At 39.0% G+C, this 19493-nt stretch overlaps 1 protein-coding gene across 2 annotated transcripts in view; it reads right to left on the bottom strand.

Moving 5' to 3' along the window:
* Window positions 1-19493, bottom strand: part of NKAIN3 (sodium/potassium transporting ATPase interacting 3) — a 772255-nt gene that overhangs the window by 168225 nt on the left and 584537 nt on the right. The gene's annotated exons all lie outside the window — the stretch shown is intronic.

Here is a 19493-nt window from a genome sequence, read left to right as displayed (position 1 = left end):
ACAGGACATAGCACATTTGAAGCATAAAGGTAAATTTGCTCCAGATTATGAAGTCTTTACTACTAAGTCTGTCATTTTTAACTTCTGGAAAGGACACACTCATTTTTGCTGAAACCTGAGTTTTTACATGATGCTAAATTTCAAAACAAATTTAACTAATGCCTCATTTTATAGATACTATGTGAATTTTCTGTCAAGGTTTAACTTCATAACATCTCAAAAATATTTCCCTGTGAGTTTTTCTATTTACTGCTAAATGTGATTTATCTGTACAGATGCCCCTAGTGTCAGTGGAGGCTTGGTTCCAGACCCTCTGTGATACCAAAATCTATGAATGCTCAAATCGCCTTCTAAAAATGGCATAGAATTTGCATACAACCCATACATATCCTCCCATAGACTGTAATTCACCCTAGATTACTTATATTATGTGATGCAATGTAAATAGTTGTTATACTGTATTGTTTAGAGAACCCAGGAAAGAAGTCTGTTCGTGTTTAGTATAGATGCAATTCCTTTTTTGTGAATTTTTACAATCTGTGGTTGGTTCAATCATGGATGAGGAATGCAGGAACACAGAGGATGGATGGTATTTAGTATTTAGTATTTCAAAGTCAAAGGAAAAATGACCATGGGTTCTCTTGCATTTGTGTATTTTTCCACTGGGAAACATCTTCGGCAGAAATAAGTTTCTAAAAATGGTCTCTAGGACCTCTCAGGCTTCCCACAAGCAGTACAAGTTGAATACTTGGTTGACAAGTAAAATGTAACACTAGCAGCCTTCCGTGTTACTGCAGAAAATGAATCATCTCCCAAATTTCATTCCAATGTAAGTATTCCTTAGATTGTACTTATGCAGGTGGTGCTAGATTAATTTAAGGGATATAGGTATTCTGTGACACTTTCCTTGAAATTCTTACTGAATCACACAAAACCAGCATGTATGTTATGTGTTTGCAAATCAGATTGTTACAGTAAAATGCTTGGAAATTATTAGCATGTACTTTACTTTATACTAAATCTTCTTATTGAAACATTTACTATAGAATCTTTCAGCTGTTTTCTATTTTTTTTTTTTTTTTACTTTATTCTATAGAACTTTCCTTTGGATGCGTTTACTCAAGATTCTTCAAATACTCACTTCCATCCCAGTGAGAGGAAATAAATTATGCCCAACCATCAAGAAGATAAAATCAGCAATAGAACAACCACTATAGATCAGTTGGTGCCTTTTCCTTTTGACAATATGCTTCATTTTGATAACAGAGGGATTTAGCCACCTTGTTCAACCCAATTTAAACTTCACACAGGGTTGTAAACTAGTAATGAGAAACTGGATTTTCATGGTCGCATCAGGAAGAATTTTTTTCCTAGATCTGGTCTACAGCTATGGTTGTCAGCCTCTCTATAATGGCTGTTCTATAGCAACTGAATTGGAGCAGTGTAGCCAAAAGTATAGCTTCTTTGGGTTTCCTTTTCCAATGTGTAGCAAAGAAAAATGTTATTTTCCCAAGTTTTCCTTTGTAATGACTTAATGTCATTCAGCAAAAGTCACACACACGGACATATGAACACAAGGACTTGGTGTGGTGGGCTGATTTTCAGAATCTCCCATCTTTGTGTATTCCAAAAGAGATGGAAATGGAAGCTCAGGAAAGATGTTTCAACAATCTCATATATTGTATTTTATAATTTCAACAACTATTGAAGTTTCTGTACTGAAGCTGTGAATTAGAACATGTAGGCATGGTTTGGGGTAACTAGTCAGGAAGTTACGTAGCAATAAATGATCTAGAACCCCATAATTTCTGTCTATAGCCCTGCATTTTAACTCCACCCCCTTACGGGCCAATTCAATATGCTCAAATTCCCACAATGCATCTGGGTCACATGTGGGACTGAGAAGGAAGAGTTGCCATGATGAACACGTGTGAGCTAAACTCTGCCCTGAGACTGTCAGAAAACCTCATGTACGCCAAACCACCCAAACTCCACTGCATTTGCATATTCAATTAGAGCACCATTCCCATTCAGTGGAACTGCTGGATGTGGGAGCGGCCCCTTTTCCCCTTCCTTTCAGTCCTATTGCCTTCTCCCACATGCTCTCTCCTTGTGGGCACCTCTCCTCTTGGGTCCTCTCAAGGGGAGCTTTTCTCCTAATGAGATTACCTGTACTCATACTTGAATGTATTTTCACTCACTCACTTAAATAAATCCTGGTGTCATTTTTGCACATTATTTATGACTCTGCTTTGAATTCTAATTTCACACTAGGGTAAGGATTTGGAATAAAAACTAGGTAATATATCCCCATATCAGGTATGTACCCTTTATTTTATTAATTAGGAATTCATATCATGTCAAAAATGCTGATACAGGGGTGGGCATAAATAAGCCTAGTGGTTAAGATGCCAGAATTCCACACCAAATTGCCTGGGTTTGATACCCAGCTCCAGCTCCTGACTCCAGTTCTATGATAATGCAGACCCCGGGAGGCAGCAGGTGTTGGCTCAGGTAAGTGGGTCTCTGCCACCTACATGGGAGATATGGATTGAGTCCCAGTTCCTAGCTTTGGCCTCAGCCCTGGAAGTGGTGGACATAAAGCTTAAACCAGCAGATGGAAGCTCCACTGTTCAAAATTAAATAAAGAGTGGTTCCAAGATGGTGGAATAGTGACAGGTTGGTCCGACTTAGGTGAGGCAAAATTAGTGATTCAAAAGGGTGGTAAATACACCCAGCACGAGCAATAGAAATGCTCCAGACTGCAGAGGGAGCAAATAAACAGCAGAAAACAATGGAAGCTAGGATCCTGGGAGGAAGGCACCTGCTCCAGCAAACCAGGTGAATGGGGACTCCACTTGCCCACACACTGCTGATACTGTTTTTAAAGTTCCGTGCAAACCACCTAAGACAGCAGAAGTGGGGAGAAAGAGAGAGAGTGCACATCCCTCTCCCTCCCCTGCTTCCCTGCTACAGTGGAGACCTGCAACCAGCAGGGGAAAGGCTCACCTCAAGGGCTCAGCCATCCCTTCACCCCAAGGCAGGTGGCTGCAGCCCCACTTCCTGTGCATGCCCACCCTCATCCCACCAATGAGGGCCACAACAATTCAGAATTCCTTCCCCAGTTGTGCCTCACTAGTTGCCCAGCAATGGAGGGAGAAGTACTGACTGTGGGAAGTGAGTGGGACTATAATGGATGGACATTCCATGGACCACAGACCTAAACAAAGGAAATCCCTCCCTCCCAGACACTGAAGCTGGTTGGGAGAACCATACACAGATAGCGGCTCTGGGAACACCTGAGTTTCCTTATAAACAGGACTGACTAGCAGGTGGAGTGTCCCCAGAGAACACTGGGAGCTGAGTCTGAGAAAACAGTGACTACATAAGAGAGGGCTAGGCCAGGGCAACCACAGAGCACCTCTCTGAACTCTCTGAGCTCCTCAGTTACCTTTTTTTTTTTTTTTTTTTTTTTTTTTTTTTGGACAGGCAGAGTGGATAGTGAGAGAGAGAGAGACAGAGAGAAAGGTCTTCCTTTGCCATTGGTTCACCCTTCAATGGCCGCTGCCGCTGGCATGCTGCGGCTGGTGCACTGCGCTGATCTGATGGCAGGAGCCAGGTACTTCTCCTGGTCTCCCATGGGGTGCAGGGCCCAAGGACTTGGGCCATCCTCCACTGCACTCCCTGGCCACAGCAGAGAGCTGGCCTGGAAGAGGGGCAACCGGGACAGAATCCGGCGCCCCGACCAGGACTAGAACCCAGTGTGCCGGCACCGCTAGGTGGAGGATTAGCCTATTGAGCCGCGGTGCCATCCCTCAGTTACCTTTAACAGCTCCTAACAGAGGGAACCTTGCTCAGACTCCACAGATCAAATGTGTAGTTCATTCAGCGGAGTGGATGAGTCCTGAGCACACTGGGGACTAAGTGGGTGTGTCCATCAGCTCAGAGGAGAGCTACCATGCCCAACAGGGGTCTTACCCTGGATACTTGCCCCACCTGGAATACTGAACAGAGCACCTCAGCCACACACGGCACATACTTCTTAGCATTCACTCAAAGTGTAGATGTCCCATTAAGCCACAGAGACGCAGACCAAAGACAATGGCAACCAGAACAAATGCCAAAGAATAAAGGAAAATATGAGGAGTCCCTGAAGGTGTGGAAACAGAGAAAGGATTAGAAGGCCTTTTCAGTGAAACAATAATCGAAACGTTCCCTAATTTGGAGAAAGAAAGGGACATCCAAGTACAGGAATCACTCCCAAAAGGTATGACCAGAAAAGATCCTCACCATGATACTGTAGTGAAACACTCCTCAGTAAAACATAAAGAAAAGATTGTAAAATGTGCATGAGAGAAATGCTGAATTACTTTCAGAAGAATCCTAGTTAGACGCACAGTGGACTTCTCATCAAAAACCCTACAGGATAGAACAGAATGGTGAGATACATTCAAAGTCTTAAGGGAAAAAAACTGTCAACCTAGAATACTATACCCTGCAAAGCTCTCGTTTATAAATGAAGGTGAAATAAGGATCTTCCATAACAAACAGAAATTGAAAGAATTTGTTACCACCCATGAAGTGTTACAAAAGATGCTTAAGGATATGCTGCACACAGAAACAAAGAAACAGGGTCATCATTATGAAAGTATGAAAGCTAAACTTCGGTATGGACACAAGACTTCTGACTTTGGGCCAGCAGTCTGGTGTAATAATGAGGTTAAGCTGTCACCTACAATGCAAGCATCCCATATGGATGTTGGTTCGAGTCCAGCTGCTCCACTTCTGATCCAACTCTCTGATCCAACTTCTCATGCCTGGGAAAGCAGAGGAGGACTGCCAAGTGCTTGGACCCCATTATCCATGTGGTAGACATAGAAGAAGCTCTTGGCTTCTGGCTTGGCCTAGTCCAGCCCTGTTCCTGGTGGCCATTTTTGGGGTGAACCAGCACAAGGATGATCTCTCTATCTCTTCCTCTCTCTGTAATTCTGCCTTTCAAATAAATAAAATCATTTTTAAATCATCTTTTGAAAAAAAAAAAAAAAGCGAAAGCAACAAGGACTATTATCCAAAAATCTATTTAAAATCTTAAAAAAAATCTTCCATAAGTAAAGGCAAAATACTTTTGTTTTATAAAAGAGACTTCTATCTTGATGCATCAAGGAAGGAAATAAATAAACAAAAGAAAAAACAAAACCTACAACTGCCTGTCTTTATCATAATGGACAGTAAAATGTAAAGCTTTGCCTGTGATGATCACCTGCTTGGCTGGGAGTTTTGTGAGTGCTGACTTTGCCAGATACAAAATGAAAAGAAACATTTATTCTCAATAAAGAAGGGAAAGACATTCTAAGGGAATAATTGGTATCACTCCTAACTCAACTTCCATTTTCTGGAAATCAAAAGCTCAAGCTCTGTAGCTCATTCTTACAAAGCTAAATTAGGCTTTGAATTTTGTGAGTAAGTATCTCAAGGAATTGCAATCAACATCAATTAAAATATTTCTGCTTATAATTATGCTTGTGACAGGTTCAGGAGAATATATACTACCAGGAAACAAACACTGTGAAGTAATTAAACAAAATAAAGGCTCTGTAGACTCAGCGACTTCAATCGATTTAGCTAAATATGCACATTGATGTTTGTTTGTTTACTTAGGGTCTCTTCTTCCATGGATTGGTAGAGCTCCCAAAAATGGTGCTCTAACACACTCAAGCATTTCCTCAAATTGCAACTACTCCATGAAGCTTTTTTGAAATTATCAGATCACATTTTCCTAAGGTTCCCCTTTTCTCTGCCCATTGCTTTTCAGCCTGCAACTCCTTTATTCACACATTAGTTTGAGGGTTTATCAGAGTCCTGCCTCTGGTCTTCTTGACTTCTTTTTCTAGATGTTCTCATGGGAAATGACTTTTGCTTCAACAAAGGACAGCTCACTTCCAATCCTAAGTTGTCATCCTGAACTCAGACTGCTTGTTCTCTACACTTTCAAGTATCTTGTGTCTATTTCTTTTTTTAAAAAAATTGTTTTTTTTTATGAGAGATAGAGATAGAGGGGAGAGGGATGGAGAGAGAGAGAGAGAGATCCCCCATCTGTTGTTTCATTTCTAAAATACCCACAACAGCCAGGGCTGGACAGGCCACTGAGTAGAAACTCAGGTTTTCTCTGTGAATGGCAGGGACCCAACCACTTGAACTGCTACCTGGTCTTCCCAGGGTTCACAGTAGCAGGAATCTGGAATTGCAACTAGAGCTGGGATTTCAACCCAGGCAGTCCAAAATGGGTGCAGGCATTCCACTGTTAATGAGGCAAATACCTTCCCCTACATGTCTAACTCTGCATTCAATGTCAGTCCTCCCCAAAAGTATTCTAAGTTCTGTGTTCTCAAACTTAGCTAACAACGTTACTATCAACTGCAAGTCATTCCTACTGTGTTAGCTTTTCAGTACCTGAAAGGAACTTTTCAGGAAAGAAAACGTTTATTTCAGTTATATTTTGGAGACTGACAGTTCCAGGATCAGACAGCCCAGCAGTCTGGCATTTGATGGAGGCTAGCAATGGCATCAGAACCATCACATGATGAACCAGGAAGCAGGGAGAAAAAATAGGCCAAACTCAGTTTAGCTAACCATCCATCTTGTGAGAACTACCTCCTGAGGGCAAGCTTCTTGCAACTAAAAGACCTCCCACTAGGCCCACCACCTAAGCATCATAATTAGATCAAGTCTATACCCTAAGCTCTCAACCAGTAACATTAATCTTAACTGTGAACAGAAGACTTTGGAGTTTAACCATCTACACGAATTTAGGAAGCCAACTCCTTTTCAATCCATAACATTCATGTAAAAATCTTTCATGCAATGATGATAGTAGTCAGGAACATTATAATGGAACTGTAAAATTCTTGTGGTCTATGGGTTTTACCGTATCTATTAGGTTTCAATTCACAAATACTTATCATTGTGTTACAATTTACTACAGTATTCAGTAGAGTAATCATACTGTGAAGGTTTGTAGCCTAGAAACAGTAGTCTAAGCCATATAGCCTAGGTGTGTATTACACCTGTGTTGTATAATATCACTCTATGGTGTTTGCACAAGGATGAAATCACCAAATGATGCTTATCTCAGAATGTAACCTCATTGTTAAGCTACACATATTTGTGTTTTTTTTTGTGATGATTATGATGTTTTTTTAAAACTTTTATTTAGTGAATATAAATTTCCAAAGTACAGAATATGGATTACAATGGCTTTCCCCCCCATAACTTCCCTCCCACCTGCAACCCTCCCCTTTCCCGCTCTCTCTCCCCTTTCATTCATATCAAGATTCATTTTCAATTCTCTTTATATACATAAGATCAGTTTAGTATACATTAAGTAAAGATTTCAACAGTTTGCATCCACATAGAAACACAACGTGAAAAATACTGTTTGAGTACTCGTTATAGCATTAAATCACAATGTACAGCACATTAAGGACAGTGATCCTACATGAGGAGTAAGTGCACAGTGACTCCTGTTGTTGACTTTACAAAAGGCTACACATATTTGTAAATTGTTCCTCTTCCTCCCTTTCTTCTACTCAGCCTCCACATCTTAATTAAATATGTCTCATATAAAGCTTTTTCTTCCATTTCCAATGTCACAGTGTAGTTCAAGCCCTCATTGTCCCTAGTCTGAATCGCTTAAAAAGTGTCCTTTCTGATGACACATCATTCTTCCACACTCTATGTCACTACCGGAGGGACATATAGAATAAGCACAACTCTGTTATTCCCCGTTGTAAACTTGTACTGGCTCTCTTTTGCCTATAGAATAAAATACAAACTTGTTAGGAAAAAAAATTATTAGTTAGCAAATACCATTAATCCTGTGGTTTATGACTATCCCTTAGTTTCATGTGGTCCACAGTCCCATGTTGGTTCCCAATCTACAATTGACTTGAGCCAATATTTCAAAATCTCCCTAACAATTTTTAAAATCATATTGTTTCCCCTGAGGTAGTTTTCCCTTATGCCTTTTGTCCAGAAGCCCCATTCTCACACTTCTCACATTTTGCTTTACTTGTTTTTTTAATGAAATACATTTACTGGGATCATTTGAAATTCTTAAAATTTTGCAATCTTCTGGATGGAAAGTTTTAAAATCTTGTCAGCTTTCTGTCAGAGTTGAAAGAGTGGGCTTATAAAAATCATAAACTAATTGTAATGGAAGAAAAGTGCCTTTTTTCAGTAATTTTTCTGGAAAAAAAAACCTGAATTTTCATCTAATCTGCAGAGGAAACATGAACATTAGCTTTAATAAATTCTTCTTTTCACTGATGTGGTGGCTGGTATTTAATTGGAATACAGAAAACTATGACCCAGAAGAAAACACCATTACTCCCATGACTGAAAAAGTTAATCAGTGCTATTATTCAGAATAAATTAAAATCAAGATTCGGTGCTAAATAATCTAAAGCTGTTATGTAAAGTGTTGATGATTGACGAATATATTTTACTTTTTATTATGGAAATTTCCAAACATCGAATTAGCATAGGAAGAATAGTGATAATGAACCTCATTCACCCATCAACCAACACTGACATTTAGCAATGTGTCATCTATTCCCACAATTTTATTTTTCTGAAGTGGTTTAAGGCAAAATCTAGTTATCGTACCATCTTGTGAGTATTTCAGTTTATAACTCTGACATAAAGCCTTCTTTATTTTAAGTACAACATCATTATTGTACCTAGTAAAATTAACAACTTCTTTAAGTTATGTTATTATTAACAATATTATATCTTTATCCACATCATTTTTAATAAAATATTATCAGTAATAATTCTTTACTGCTCCATTCAATTTGTTTTCAAATTTCTTTGATTCGAATGGGGCCATCAGAGAAGGAGGTACCTTTCTCTGAATGGAGGAGAGAACTTCCACTTTGACTATGACCCTGTCGGAATAAGATCGAAGTTGGCAAACTCAAAAGGCTTCCATAGCCTTGGCAACTCATGACTAGAGCCTAGGGAGATTACTGAGGCCATAAACAAGAGTGTCAAATTGTTAAGTCAACAACAGGAGTCACTGTGTACTTATTTCTCATGTGGGATCTGTCCTTTATGTGTTGTCCAATGTAAAGTAATGCTATAACTAGTACTGAAACAGTATTTTACAATTTGTATTTCTGTGTGGGTGCAAACGGATTAAATCTATGCTTAATATACACTAGATTGATCTTCTGTATATAAAGATAATTGAAAATGAATCTTGATGTGAATGGAATGGGAGAGGGAGCAGGAGATGGAAGGGGTGCGAGTGGGAGGGAAATTATGGCGGGGGGAGCCATTGTAATCCATTAACTGTACTTTGGAAATTTATATTTACTAAATAAAAAAAATAAAAAAAATTTCTTTGATTCCCTCCATATTGTCATTTTACAGTCATGTTTTATTCATATTAAGGACTTGTTACATTTTGTTGGTATGTTATTAACTATCCTTTTTTTTTTTTTTTTTTGATTTCAATGCTTCTTTATTTCTTTTACACTGTTTCCAGCCCCACAGTGTCTATAAAGTTAACAGAGGAAAAGGAGAAAAGCCAAGTTAGAAGGATATAAATGAGATGCAATTAACAAAGAGCATAATTTTTTAATTGATTTTTTTTAAAAAATGAGAAACATCTAATCTAACAGTATTTTTTTTAAACTTTTATTTAATGAATATAAATTTCCAAAGTACGACTTATCGATTACAATGGCTTCCCCCCCATACCGTCCTTCCCACCCACAACCCTCCCCTTTCCCACTCCCTCTCCCCTTCCATTCACATCAAGATTCATTTTCGATTATCTTAATATACAGAAGATCAATCTATAATAATAATTCAGCCAATTTTCTTTTTATTTTGATCATATATTTTTTGAGGAAATTAGACCATTTATGGCAAGGAATTTCTTGCATTCTGAAAGATCCTATTCACCCTTAAGCCAGCTTATATGTCCATTCTGGAACATGGCCACTGAGCCCCAAGGACAGATTCTCTCCCCTCTGCAACGCTTAGTTCATAAAATTGTCTAGATATTTTGTATTTGTTTGTAAGTTTTTCTTTATCAATAGATTAGAAGCCCCTTGATAGGAATCCTATTTAATTCATCTTTGATTTTCCAACACTTGTGCCTGACACATAATTGGTGGTTCGTAACTTTTTGATAAGAGAATGGATAATGGAACAAATAGCCGGCGCCACGGCTCACTAGGCTAATCCTCCGCCTTGCGGCGCCGGCACACTGGGTTCTAGTCCCGGTCGGGGCGCCGGATTCTGTCCCGGATGCCCCTCTTCCAGGCCAGCTCTCTGCTGTGGCCAGGGAGTGCAGTGGAGAATGGCCCAAGTCCTTGGGCCCTGCACCCCATGGGAGACCAGGATAAATACCTGGCTCCTGCCATCGGATCAGCATGGTGTGCCGGCCATGGTGGCCATTGGAGGGTGAACCAATGGCTAAGGAAGACCTTTGTCTCTCTCTCTCACTGTCCACTCTGCCTGTCCAAAAAAAAAAAAAAAATCATTCATGGAACAAATAAGACGGAAGACACGTAGTACTTGGAAGAAGCTGGCATTGAAGAATGAGCACAGGGACAAGAGCTAGAGTAAATTGTGATTCATGTTTTCCATGCATCATGCACGGGGATGAAGGCTTTATACAGTTACTCTTTGGTTCTCCTTAGAACTGCCTAGGTGGGGCCTGAAAAATGACTTTAAACCAATCCTGCTACTTGTGTGGCCAGTGTTGTGGCATAGCAAGTAAAGCCACTGCCTGTGATGCAGCATTCCAGACGGGAACTGCTTTGTGTCTCAGCAGCCCACTTCTGATCTAGCTTCCTGCTCATTCCCTGGGAAAGGCAGTGGAAGATGGCTCCAGTGTTTGGCCCCTATCACCCATAAGGGAGACCCAGATGAAGCTCCTAGTTCCCGGCTTTGGCCTGACCCAGCCGGCTGTTGCAGCCATCTGGAGAGTGAATCAGTAGCTGGAAGATTCTCTCTCTCTCTCTTTCTCTCTCTCTCTTTAAATCCTGCTGTTTGTAGGACTTTATATTCCTTGCTTTCTTTTCAAAACTTTTTTTTTAATATTTATTTTATTTCTTTGAAAGTCAGAGTTACACAGAGAGGAGAAGCAGAGAGAGAGAGAGGTCTTCCATCTGACGGTTCACTCCCCAATTGGCTGTAATGGCTGGAGCTGTGCCAATCCGAAGCCAAGAGCCAGGAGCTTCTTCCGGGTCTCCCATGTGGGTGCAGGGGTCCAAGGATTTGGACCATTTTCTGCTGCTCTCCCAGGCCATAGCAGAGAGCTGGATCGGAAGTGGAACAGCAGGGTCTCGAACCGGCGCCCATATGGGATGCTGGCGCTTCAGGCCAGGGCAATAACCCACCGCGTCACAGTGCTGGCCCCTTCAAAACTTGTTATTTTGAAATAATCACAGTCTTACAGGAAATCACTAGAATAGTGCATTAAGTTCTGGAAACCCATGATCCTGCTTCCCCCACTGATATTATATGTTGCTGTTAAAAATATCAAAACAAGGAACTGACACCGGTACCATATTGATTTATTTTACTTATTTGAAATGCAGAATGATGGGGGGAAGGTGGGAGGGAGGGAGAAAGAGAGAGGGAGAGAGAGAGATCTTCCTGCTGGCTTACTCCCCGAATGTTGACAACAGCCAGGGCTTGAGCAGGCCAAAGCCAGAAGCCTGGAGCTCCATCCAAGTCTAGCTGTGGATGGCAGGGACCCAAGTACTTGAAGCCATCTTCCATTGTTTTCTCAGGCACAACAGCAGGGAGCTGGTTTGGAGCAGCTGGGACATGAACTGATGATTCAATATGGGATGCCAGCATCTCAAGCAACAATTTAATCCACTGTGGCACAATAACGGCCCCTCAATGTATAATTACTACACTTTATATTCAGTTTTCTTCATTTTTGGAAAACTTAAAAAAATTAACAAGTAGTTGTATTTGTGTAACATGCACGCACATGCAGGTGTGTGCATACGCACATCTATACAATTTGACAGAACCTATTTTAACGGCACAGCTATCATCAAGTTTAAAACTATTTGGCTCATAAAAGCACAGGGACAAAATGGCATTTTTCTAACTCAAGTTTTGGTCATTGTAGTACAATCCAAATTCTGGTATACTTCCTCCACTTCAAAAATATAGCCATAAAGTATGAAACATGGCCATACATAAAGACACCCATGTGTTCCAAGATGGGTTAAATTGCTATGAAACCAGAAACAGGAAAGCAACACAAAAATGGTGAGTGAAAACAAAACCTGACACCTGCTGAGTTATGGTCTGGGAACAGACAGCGATCGTGAGGGTACTGATTTCCAAAGGAACACGTATGGCTGAGAACTCTCCACAAACATCCCATGGATACACTCATCACAGCTGAGGCTGAGGCGAGGAGACTTTTCTTAAACGGAGAGAGGAAAAGAACGCCATACTTGCGGCTCAAAGCCGTGACTTCACAGGAAGTTTCCAGAGGATCTGGGAGAACTTCGGATTGGCACAACTCTGGCCATTGAGGCCATAAGGGGGGTGAAGCAGTGAATGGAAGACCTCTCTCTCTCTCTCTGCCTCTGCCTCTCTGTAACACTGCCTTTCAAGTAAATAAGTAAATCTTTAAAAAAGAATGTATGGAAGTTTCATCACAGAAATATAACTAACATAATCAATAAGGGGAACATGACTTTAATTCAGATTTTAAAAAATGGCAAGTATGACAATAGCTTTTTTTTCCATTTTCGTTTCTCTTTATATACAGAAGATCAGTTTAGCATACATTAAGTAAAGATTTCAACAGTTTGCTCCCACACAGAAACACAAAGTGAAAAATACTGTTTGAGTACTAGTTATAGCATTCAATCTCAATGTACAGCACACTAACGACAAAGCTTTAAGTTATGTATCTCTAAGACACTCAAAAGGCAACAGATAAAAACCTACTGAAAAAGAGAAGGCCCAACTAACTAAAAAAAGAAAAGACCCAAACCAATAAAATCAGAGATAAAAAAGGGAATGTAACAACAGACACCGCAGAAATAAAAAGAATCATCAGAAATTACTACAAGGACTTGTATGCCAGCAAACAGGGAAACCTATCAGAAATGGATAGATTCCTGGACACATGCAACCTACCTAAATTGAACCAGGAAGACACAGAAAACCTAAACAGACCCATAACTGAGACAGAAATTGAAACAGTAACAAAGGCCCTCCCAACAACAAAAAAAAAAAGCCAGGGACCAGATGGATTCACTGCTAAATTCTACGAAACATTTAAAGAATTAACTCCAATTCTTCTCAAACTATTCAGAACAATCCAAAGAGAGGGCATCCTCCCAAATTCTTTCTATGAAGCCAGCATCTCCTTAATTCCTAAACCTGAAAAAGATGCAGCATTGAAAGATAATTACAGAACAATTTTCCTGATGAACACAGACACAAAAATCCTCCATAAAACTCTGACCAATAGAATGCAACAACACATCAGAAAGATCATCCACCCAGACCAAGGGATTTATCCCTGGTATGCAGGGATGCTTCAATGTTCACAAATCAATGTGATATATCACATTAACAAACAGCAAAAGAAAATCCATATGATTATCTCAATAGATGCAGAGAAAGCATTTGATAAAATACAATACCCTTTCATGATGAAAACTCTAAGCAAATTTGGTATAGAAGGAACATTCCTCAATACAATCAAAGCAATTTATGAAAAACCCACAGCCAGCATCTTACTGAATGGGGAAAAGCTGGAAGCATTTCCACTGAGATCTGGTACCAGACAGGGACGCTCACTCTCACCACTGCTATTCAGTATAGTTCTGGAAGTTTTAGCCAGAGTCATTAGGCAAGAAAAAGAAATTAAAGGGATACAAATTGGGAAGGAAGAACTTAAACTATCCCTTTTTGTAGATGATATGATTCTTTATTTAGGGACTCCAAAGAACTCTACTAAGAGACTATGGGAACTCATAGAAGAATTTGGCAAAGTAACAGGATATAAAAGAAAAGCACAAAAATCAACAGCATTTGTATACACACGCAATGCCATGACTGAGAAAGAACTGCTAAGATCGATCCCATTCACAATAGCTATAAAAACAATCAAATACCTTGGAATAAACTTAACCAAGGATGTTAAAGATCTCTACGATGAGAATTACAAAATCTTAAAGAAAGAAATAGAAGAGGATACCAAACAATGGAAAAATCTTCCATGCTCATGGATTGGAAGAATCAATATCATCAAAATGTCCATTCTCCCCACAGCAATTTATAGATTCAATGCGATGCCAATCAAAATACCAAAGAAATTCTTCTCAGATCTGGAAAAAATGGTGCTGAAATTCATATGGAGATGCAGGAGACCTTGAATAGCTAAAGCAAGCTTGTACAACAAAAACAAAACTGGAGATATCACAATACCAGATTTCAGGACATACTACAGGGCAGTTGTAATCAAAACAGCATGGTACTGGTACAGAAACAGACGTATAGACCAATGGAATAGAATAGAAACACCAGAACTCAATCCAAACATCTACATCCAACTTATATTTGATCAAGGATCTAAAACCAATTCCTGGAGCAAGGACAGTCTATTCAATAAATGGTGCTGGGAAAACTGGATTTCCATGTTCAAAAGCATGAAGCAAGACCCTTACCTTACACCTTACACAAAAATCTACTCAGCATGGATTAAAGATCTAAATCTATGACACATCACCATCAAATAATTATTAGAGAACATTGGAGAAACCCTGCAAGATATAGGCACAGGCAAAGACCTCTTGGAAAAGACCCCGGAGGCTCAGGCAGTCAAAGCCAAAATTAACATTTGGGATTACATCAAATTGAGAAGTTCTGTACTGCAAAAGAAACAGGAAAGTGAAGAGGCAACCAACAGAATGGGAAAAAATATTTGCAATTTATGCAACCGATAAAGGATTAATAACCAGAATCTACAAAGAGATCAAGAAACTCCACAACAACAAAACAAACAACCCATTTAAGAGATGGGCCAAGGACCTCAATAGACATTTTTCAAAAGAGGAATCCAAATGGCCAACAGACACATGAAAACATGTTCAGGATCACCAGCAATCAGGGAAATGCAAATCAAAACCACAATGAGGTTTCACCTCACCCTGGTTAGAATGGCTTACATACAGAAATCTACCAACAACAGATGCTGGAGAGGATGTGGGGAAAAAGGGACACTAACCCATTGTTGATGGGAATGCAAACTGGTCAAGCCACTATGGAAATCAGTCTGGAGATTCCTCAGAAACCTGAAGATAACCCTACCATTCGACCCAGCCATCCCACTCCTCGGAATTTACCCAATGGAAATTAAACTGGCAAATAAAAGAGCTGTCTGCACCTCAATGTTTATTGCAGCTCAATTCACAATAGCTAAGACATGGAATCAACCTAAATGTCCATCAACAGAAGACTGGATAACGAAATTATGGGATATGTACTCTATAGAATATTATATGGCAGTAAAAAAAAAATGAAATCTGGTCATTTGCTTCAAAATGGAGGAATCTGAAAAACATTATGCTGAGTGAAATAAGCCAGTCCCAAAGAGACAAATATCGTATGTTCTCCCTTATCAGTGACAACTAACTGAGCTCCTAAAAGGAAACCTGTTGAAGTGAAGTGGACACTATGAGAAACAGTGACTTGATCAGCTCTTGTCCTGACTGTCGAGGAACAACTTACTACTTTATTCCTTTTAGTATCTTTTGTTCTACCTAATACCATTGGTTGATCTCTTTAATTAACACACAATTATTCTTAGGTGTCTAAATTTATCTGAAAATGATCCCAGTTAAAATAAGAGTGGGAAAAAGAGAGGGAGGAGATATACAGTTTGGCACATGCTCAATCGGACTTACCCCTAATGGTAGAGTTAGAAACGTGCCAGGGGATTCCAATTCAATCCCATCATGGTGGCAGGTACCAAGGCCATCTCACTAGTACAAGTGATCAGTTTCAGTTCACAATTGATCATAATGATAGGATTAAGTGTCAAAGGGATCACATAAACAAGACTAGTGTCTGCTAATACTAACTGATATAATTAAGAAGGAGAGAATAATCCAACATGGGAAGTGGGATACACAGCAGACTCATAGAATGGCAGATGTCCTAAACAGTACTTTGGCCTCAGAATTAGCCTTTAAGACATTTGGATCTTGCTGAAGAGCCTATGAGAGTATTTTAGGCATGGAAAGCCAAGACACTCTGGCAAAAAAAAAAAAAAAAATGACCTAAATGAAAGTTCTCTGCAAGTGAGATCCCAGTGGTAAGAACGGGCCATCTAAGGAGGAGGTACCTTTCTCTGAAGGGAGGAGAGAACTTCCACTTTGACTATGGTCTTGTCTAAATAAGATCAGAGTTGGTGAACTCAAAAGGTTTCCAAGGCCTTGGCAACTCAGGACAAGAGCCTCCGGTGATTACTGAAGTCATAAACAAGAGTGTCAAATTGTTAAGTCAACAACAGGAGTCACTGTGCACTTATTCCTTATGTAGGATCTCTGTCCTTAATGTGTTGTACTATGTGAATTAATGGTATAACTATTACTCAAACAGTACTTTATACTTTGTGTTTCTGTGTGTGCAAACTGTCGAAATCTTTACTTAATATATACTAGATTGATCTTCTGTATATAAAAAAATTAAAAAAAAAACAAATAAAAAGAGAAAATATACAGACTAATGAAGTAGATATAAAAATAACTAGATATGAAAAAAATACCAGAGATCTTTAAAATAAATAAAGTAGAGTCACGGAAGCAAACATCAATAAATGAGTTAGTGTGTAGGATAGACAGAGAGAAAGAGAGGAATGGAGAGAGAGAGAAAGGGCGCGAGAGATAAGACATATGTAAGATGCTTGCATTGTGGTCCAGTGGTTAAGCTGCTGTCTGTGATACCGGCATGCAATATGGGTTATGGCTTGAGTCCCAGCTGCTCCACTTCCAATCCAGCTCCCTGTTAATGCACCTGGGAAAGCAGTGGAACAGACTGCCCAAGTGCTTGGGCCCCTACACCTCCATGGTAGTTGCAGACAAAGTTCTTGGCTCCTGGCTCTGGCCTGGCATAGATTGGCTGTTGCAGCCATTTGAGGAGTGGACCAGCAGATGGAAGACTTTTCACTCTCTCCTTCTCTCTCTGTAACTTTTTAAATAAATAAATCTTAGATAAAAGACATGTATTAAAGAGCATATAAGATCCCTTGGGGCCGGCACTGTGGTGCAGCGGGTTAAAGCCCTGGCCTGAAGTGCCGGCATCCCATATGGGCGCTGGTTCTGGTCCCAGCTGCTCCTCTTCCGATCCAGCTCTCTGCTATGGCCTGGGAAAGCAGTGGAAGATGGCCCAAGTCCTTGGGCCCCTGCACCCATGTGGGAGACCTTGAGGGGGCTCCTGACTCCTGGCTTTGGATCGGCGCAGCTTTGGCCGTTGCCATCATCTGGGGAGTGAACCAGCAGATGGAGGATCTTTCTCTCTGTCTCTGCCTCTCTGTAACTCTGTCTTTCAAATAAATAAATAAATCTTAAAAAAAAAAGAGCATATAAGACCCCAACATGTATCAGATAATGTTTTCTATTGAAATAGGAAGGAGTAATACATGGAGAGATAAAGGATAAAGGATATACTTACAGAACTGAAAATACGATTTTTCAGATAATGATTTTACTCTAAATATCGATCATTGTAAATAAGGATAAATTCAAACCTAAAACACTGAAGATAAATAGAAAAAAATCTTAAAAAATTTCAGAGGAAAATTGAAAAAATATCTACAAAGTAATTAGACTGAGAGCCAATTTCTTACTACCAATTATGATAATAAGAGCGTAAAACTGTTGAAGAATAAAATCAGTCCAGAATATTTAAAATTTCATATTTCAAGCCAATCTAAGAGTAAAATCAATCTAAAATTGTATATCCAGTTAAACTTGCACATAAGAGTAAGCATAAAAATGTTTGTGAACATTGAAAGAATAAGTAAATTCACCACTCCAGGATCTCACTTAAAAAAGAAAACAACTATTAAAAATAGTGCTTCTGCAAGAAGAAAGATGAACTTAGAGGAAAGGCGTATGTAACAAGAAAAGGGGATAAACACAGAAAGTAATATGTCAATAACTCTGATGAACTATTGATTATATGTTTTCAAAATATGAACCAAAATTTATGTGTGTGTTTAAAACCAGTGAAATAAGAACACCAGGGAGCAATAACAACACGGGGTTAAAATGTGGCCTGGTCTTATCACTCAGGGAAGAGAATGAGGATAGGGAATAAATTTATATTCTGTTAAAAATGAATAGTTTTTTGGCTACCTTAGAAATTAAGATTAATAAAAGTATACATATTAGAAGTGATGATAAAAAAGTGTTTCACTTGCAGATGACACAACTACACAAAAATATCTCAAGGAATACAAGACATTTATTGGAACTAATACATGAATACAACATAACCACTGAATACTATTCCCAAAAAGCAACTGTATTTTTATGATTGTACTAATAATGAAGTTGTGGAAACTAAAATTTGGAACTACAATATATTTATACTCACTCCAAAGAAGATCAAATACTTATTCATAAACTTTAACAAAACCTGCATAGAATCTATATACTCTAAATAACACAGGAGAAATAAAAGCAGAACTAAATCAGTGAAGAGACTTCCCATGTTCACATGTACAGGCCATAAAGATGTCATTTTTCCTCAAAATGACCTGTAGATTTAACGCCATTCCTGATAAGATTGCAGCAAAAGTAGTGAAAACACAAAAAGCTCCATCTAAAGTTTATATGGAAATGCACAAGCCCTAGAATAGGTAAAACGATCCTGAAACAAAAATAAAAAGGGAAGAATTACCCTGTCTAATGTGAAGTTCAACTATATAGATGCAGTTATCAAGACAGTGATATTGATGGAGAGATTGACACATAGATCAATGGATCAGAATTGATCCATTTATATAATATGTCCAGCAATTTTTCGAGAAAGAATAGTCCTTCTCTAAATGGTGCCAGGCCTTGGGTAAAATGAAGTTTGACATAAATCTCATATCTTATTTAAAAACCAACTTAACATGGATCATAGATTTAAATATAAAGTATAAAACTAAAAATATTTCTGAAAAAACAAACACAAGAAAATTCTTTGGAGTCTATAGCAAGGCAAAGACTTCTTAGGCTTAGCATCAAATGCAGGATTTATAAAAGTGAAAATGGATAAATTGAACCTAATTAAAACAATAAGTTTGTTTTGCAAAAGACCCTATAAAAAGGATGAAAAGCTAAGCAAGCAGTGAGAGAACATATTTACAAAAGACAGCAAATGAAAGATATGTATTTAGAAAATATGAAGAACTGTCAAAATTCAACAACCTCAAACAC

Source organism: Oryctolagus cuniculus, chromosome 6, assembly GCF_964237555.1.
Source record: "Oryctolagus cuniculus chromosome 6, mOryCun1.1, whole genome shotgun sequence".
In the NCBI taxonomy this organism is placed as follows: Eukaryota; Metazoa; Chordata; class Mammalia; order Lagomorpha; family Leporidae; genus Oryctolagus; species Oryctolagus cuniculus.
Note: the sequence above shows the minus strand (reverse complement) of the source record. Positions and strands in the feature narration are given on the sequence as shown.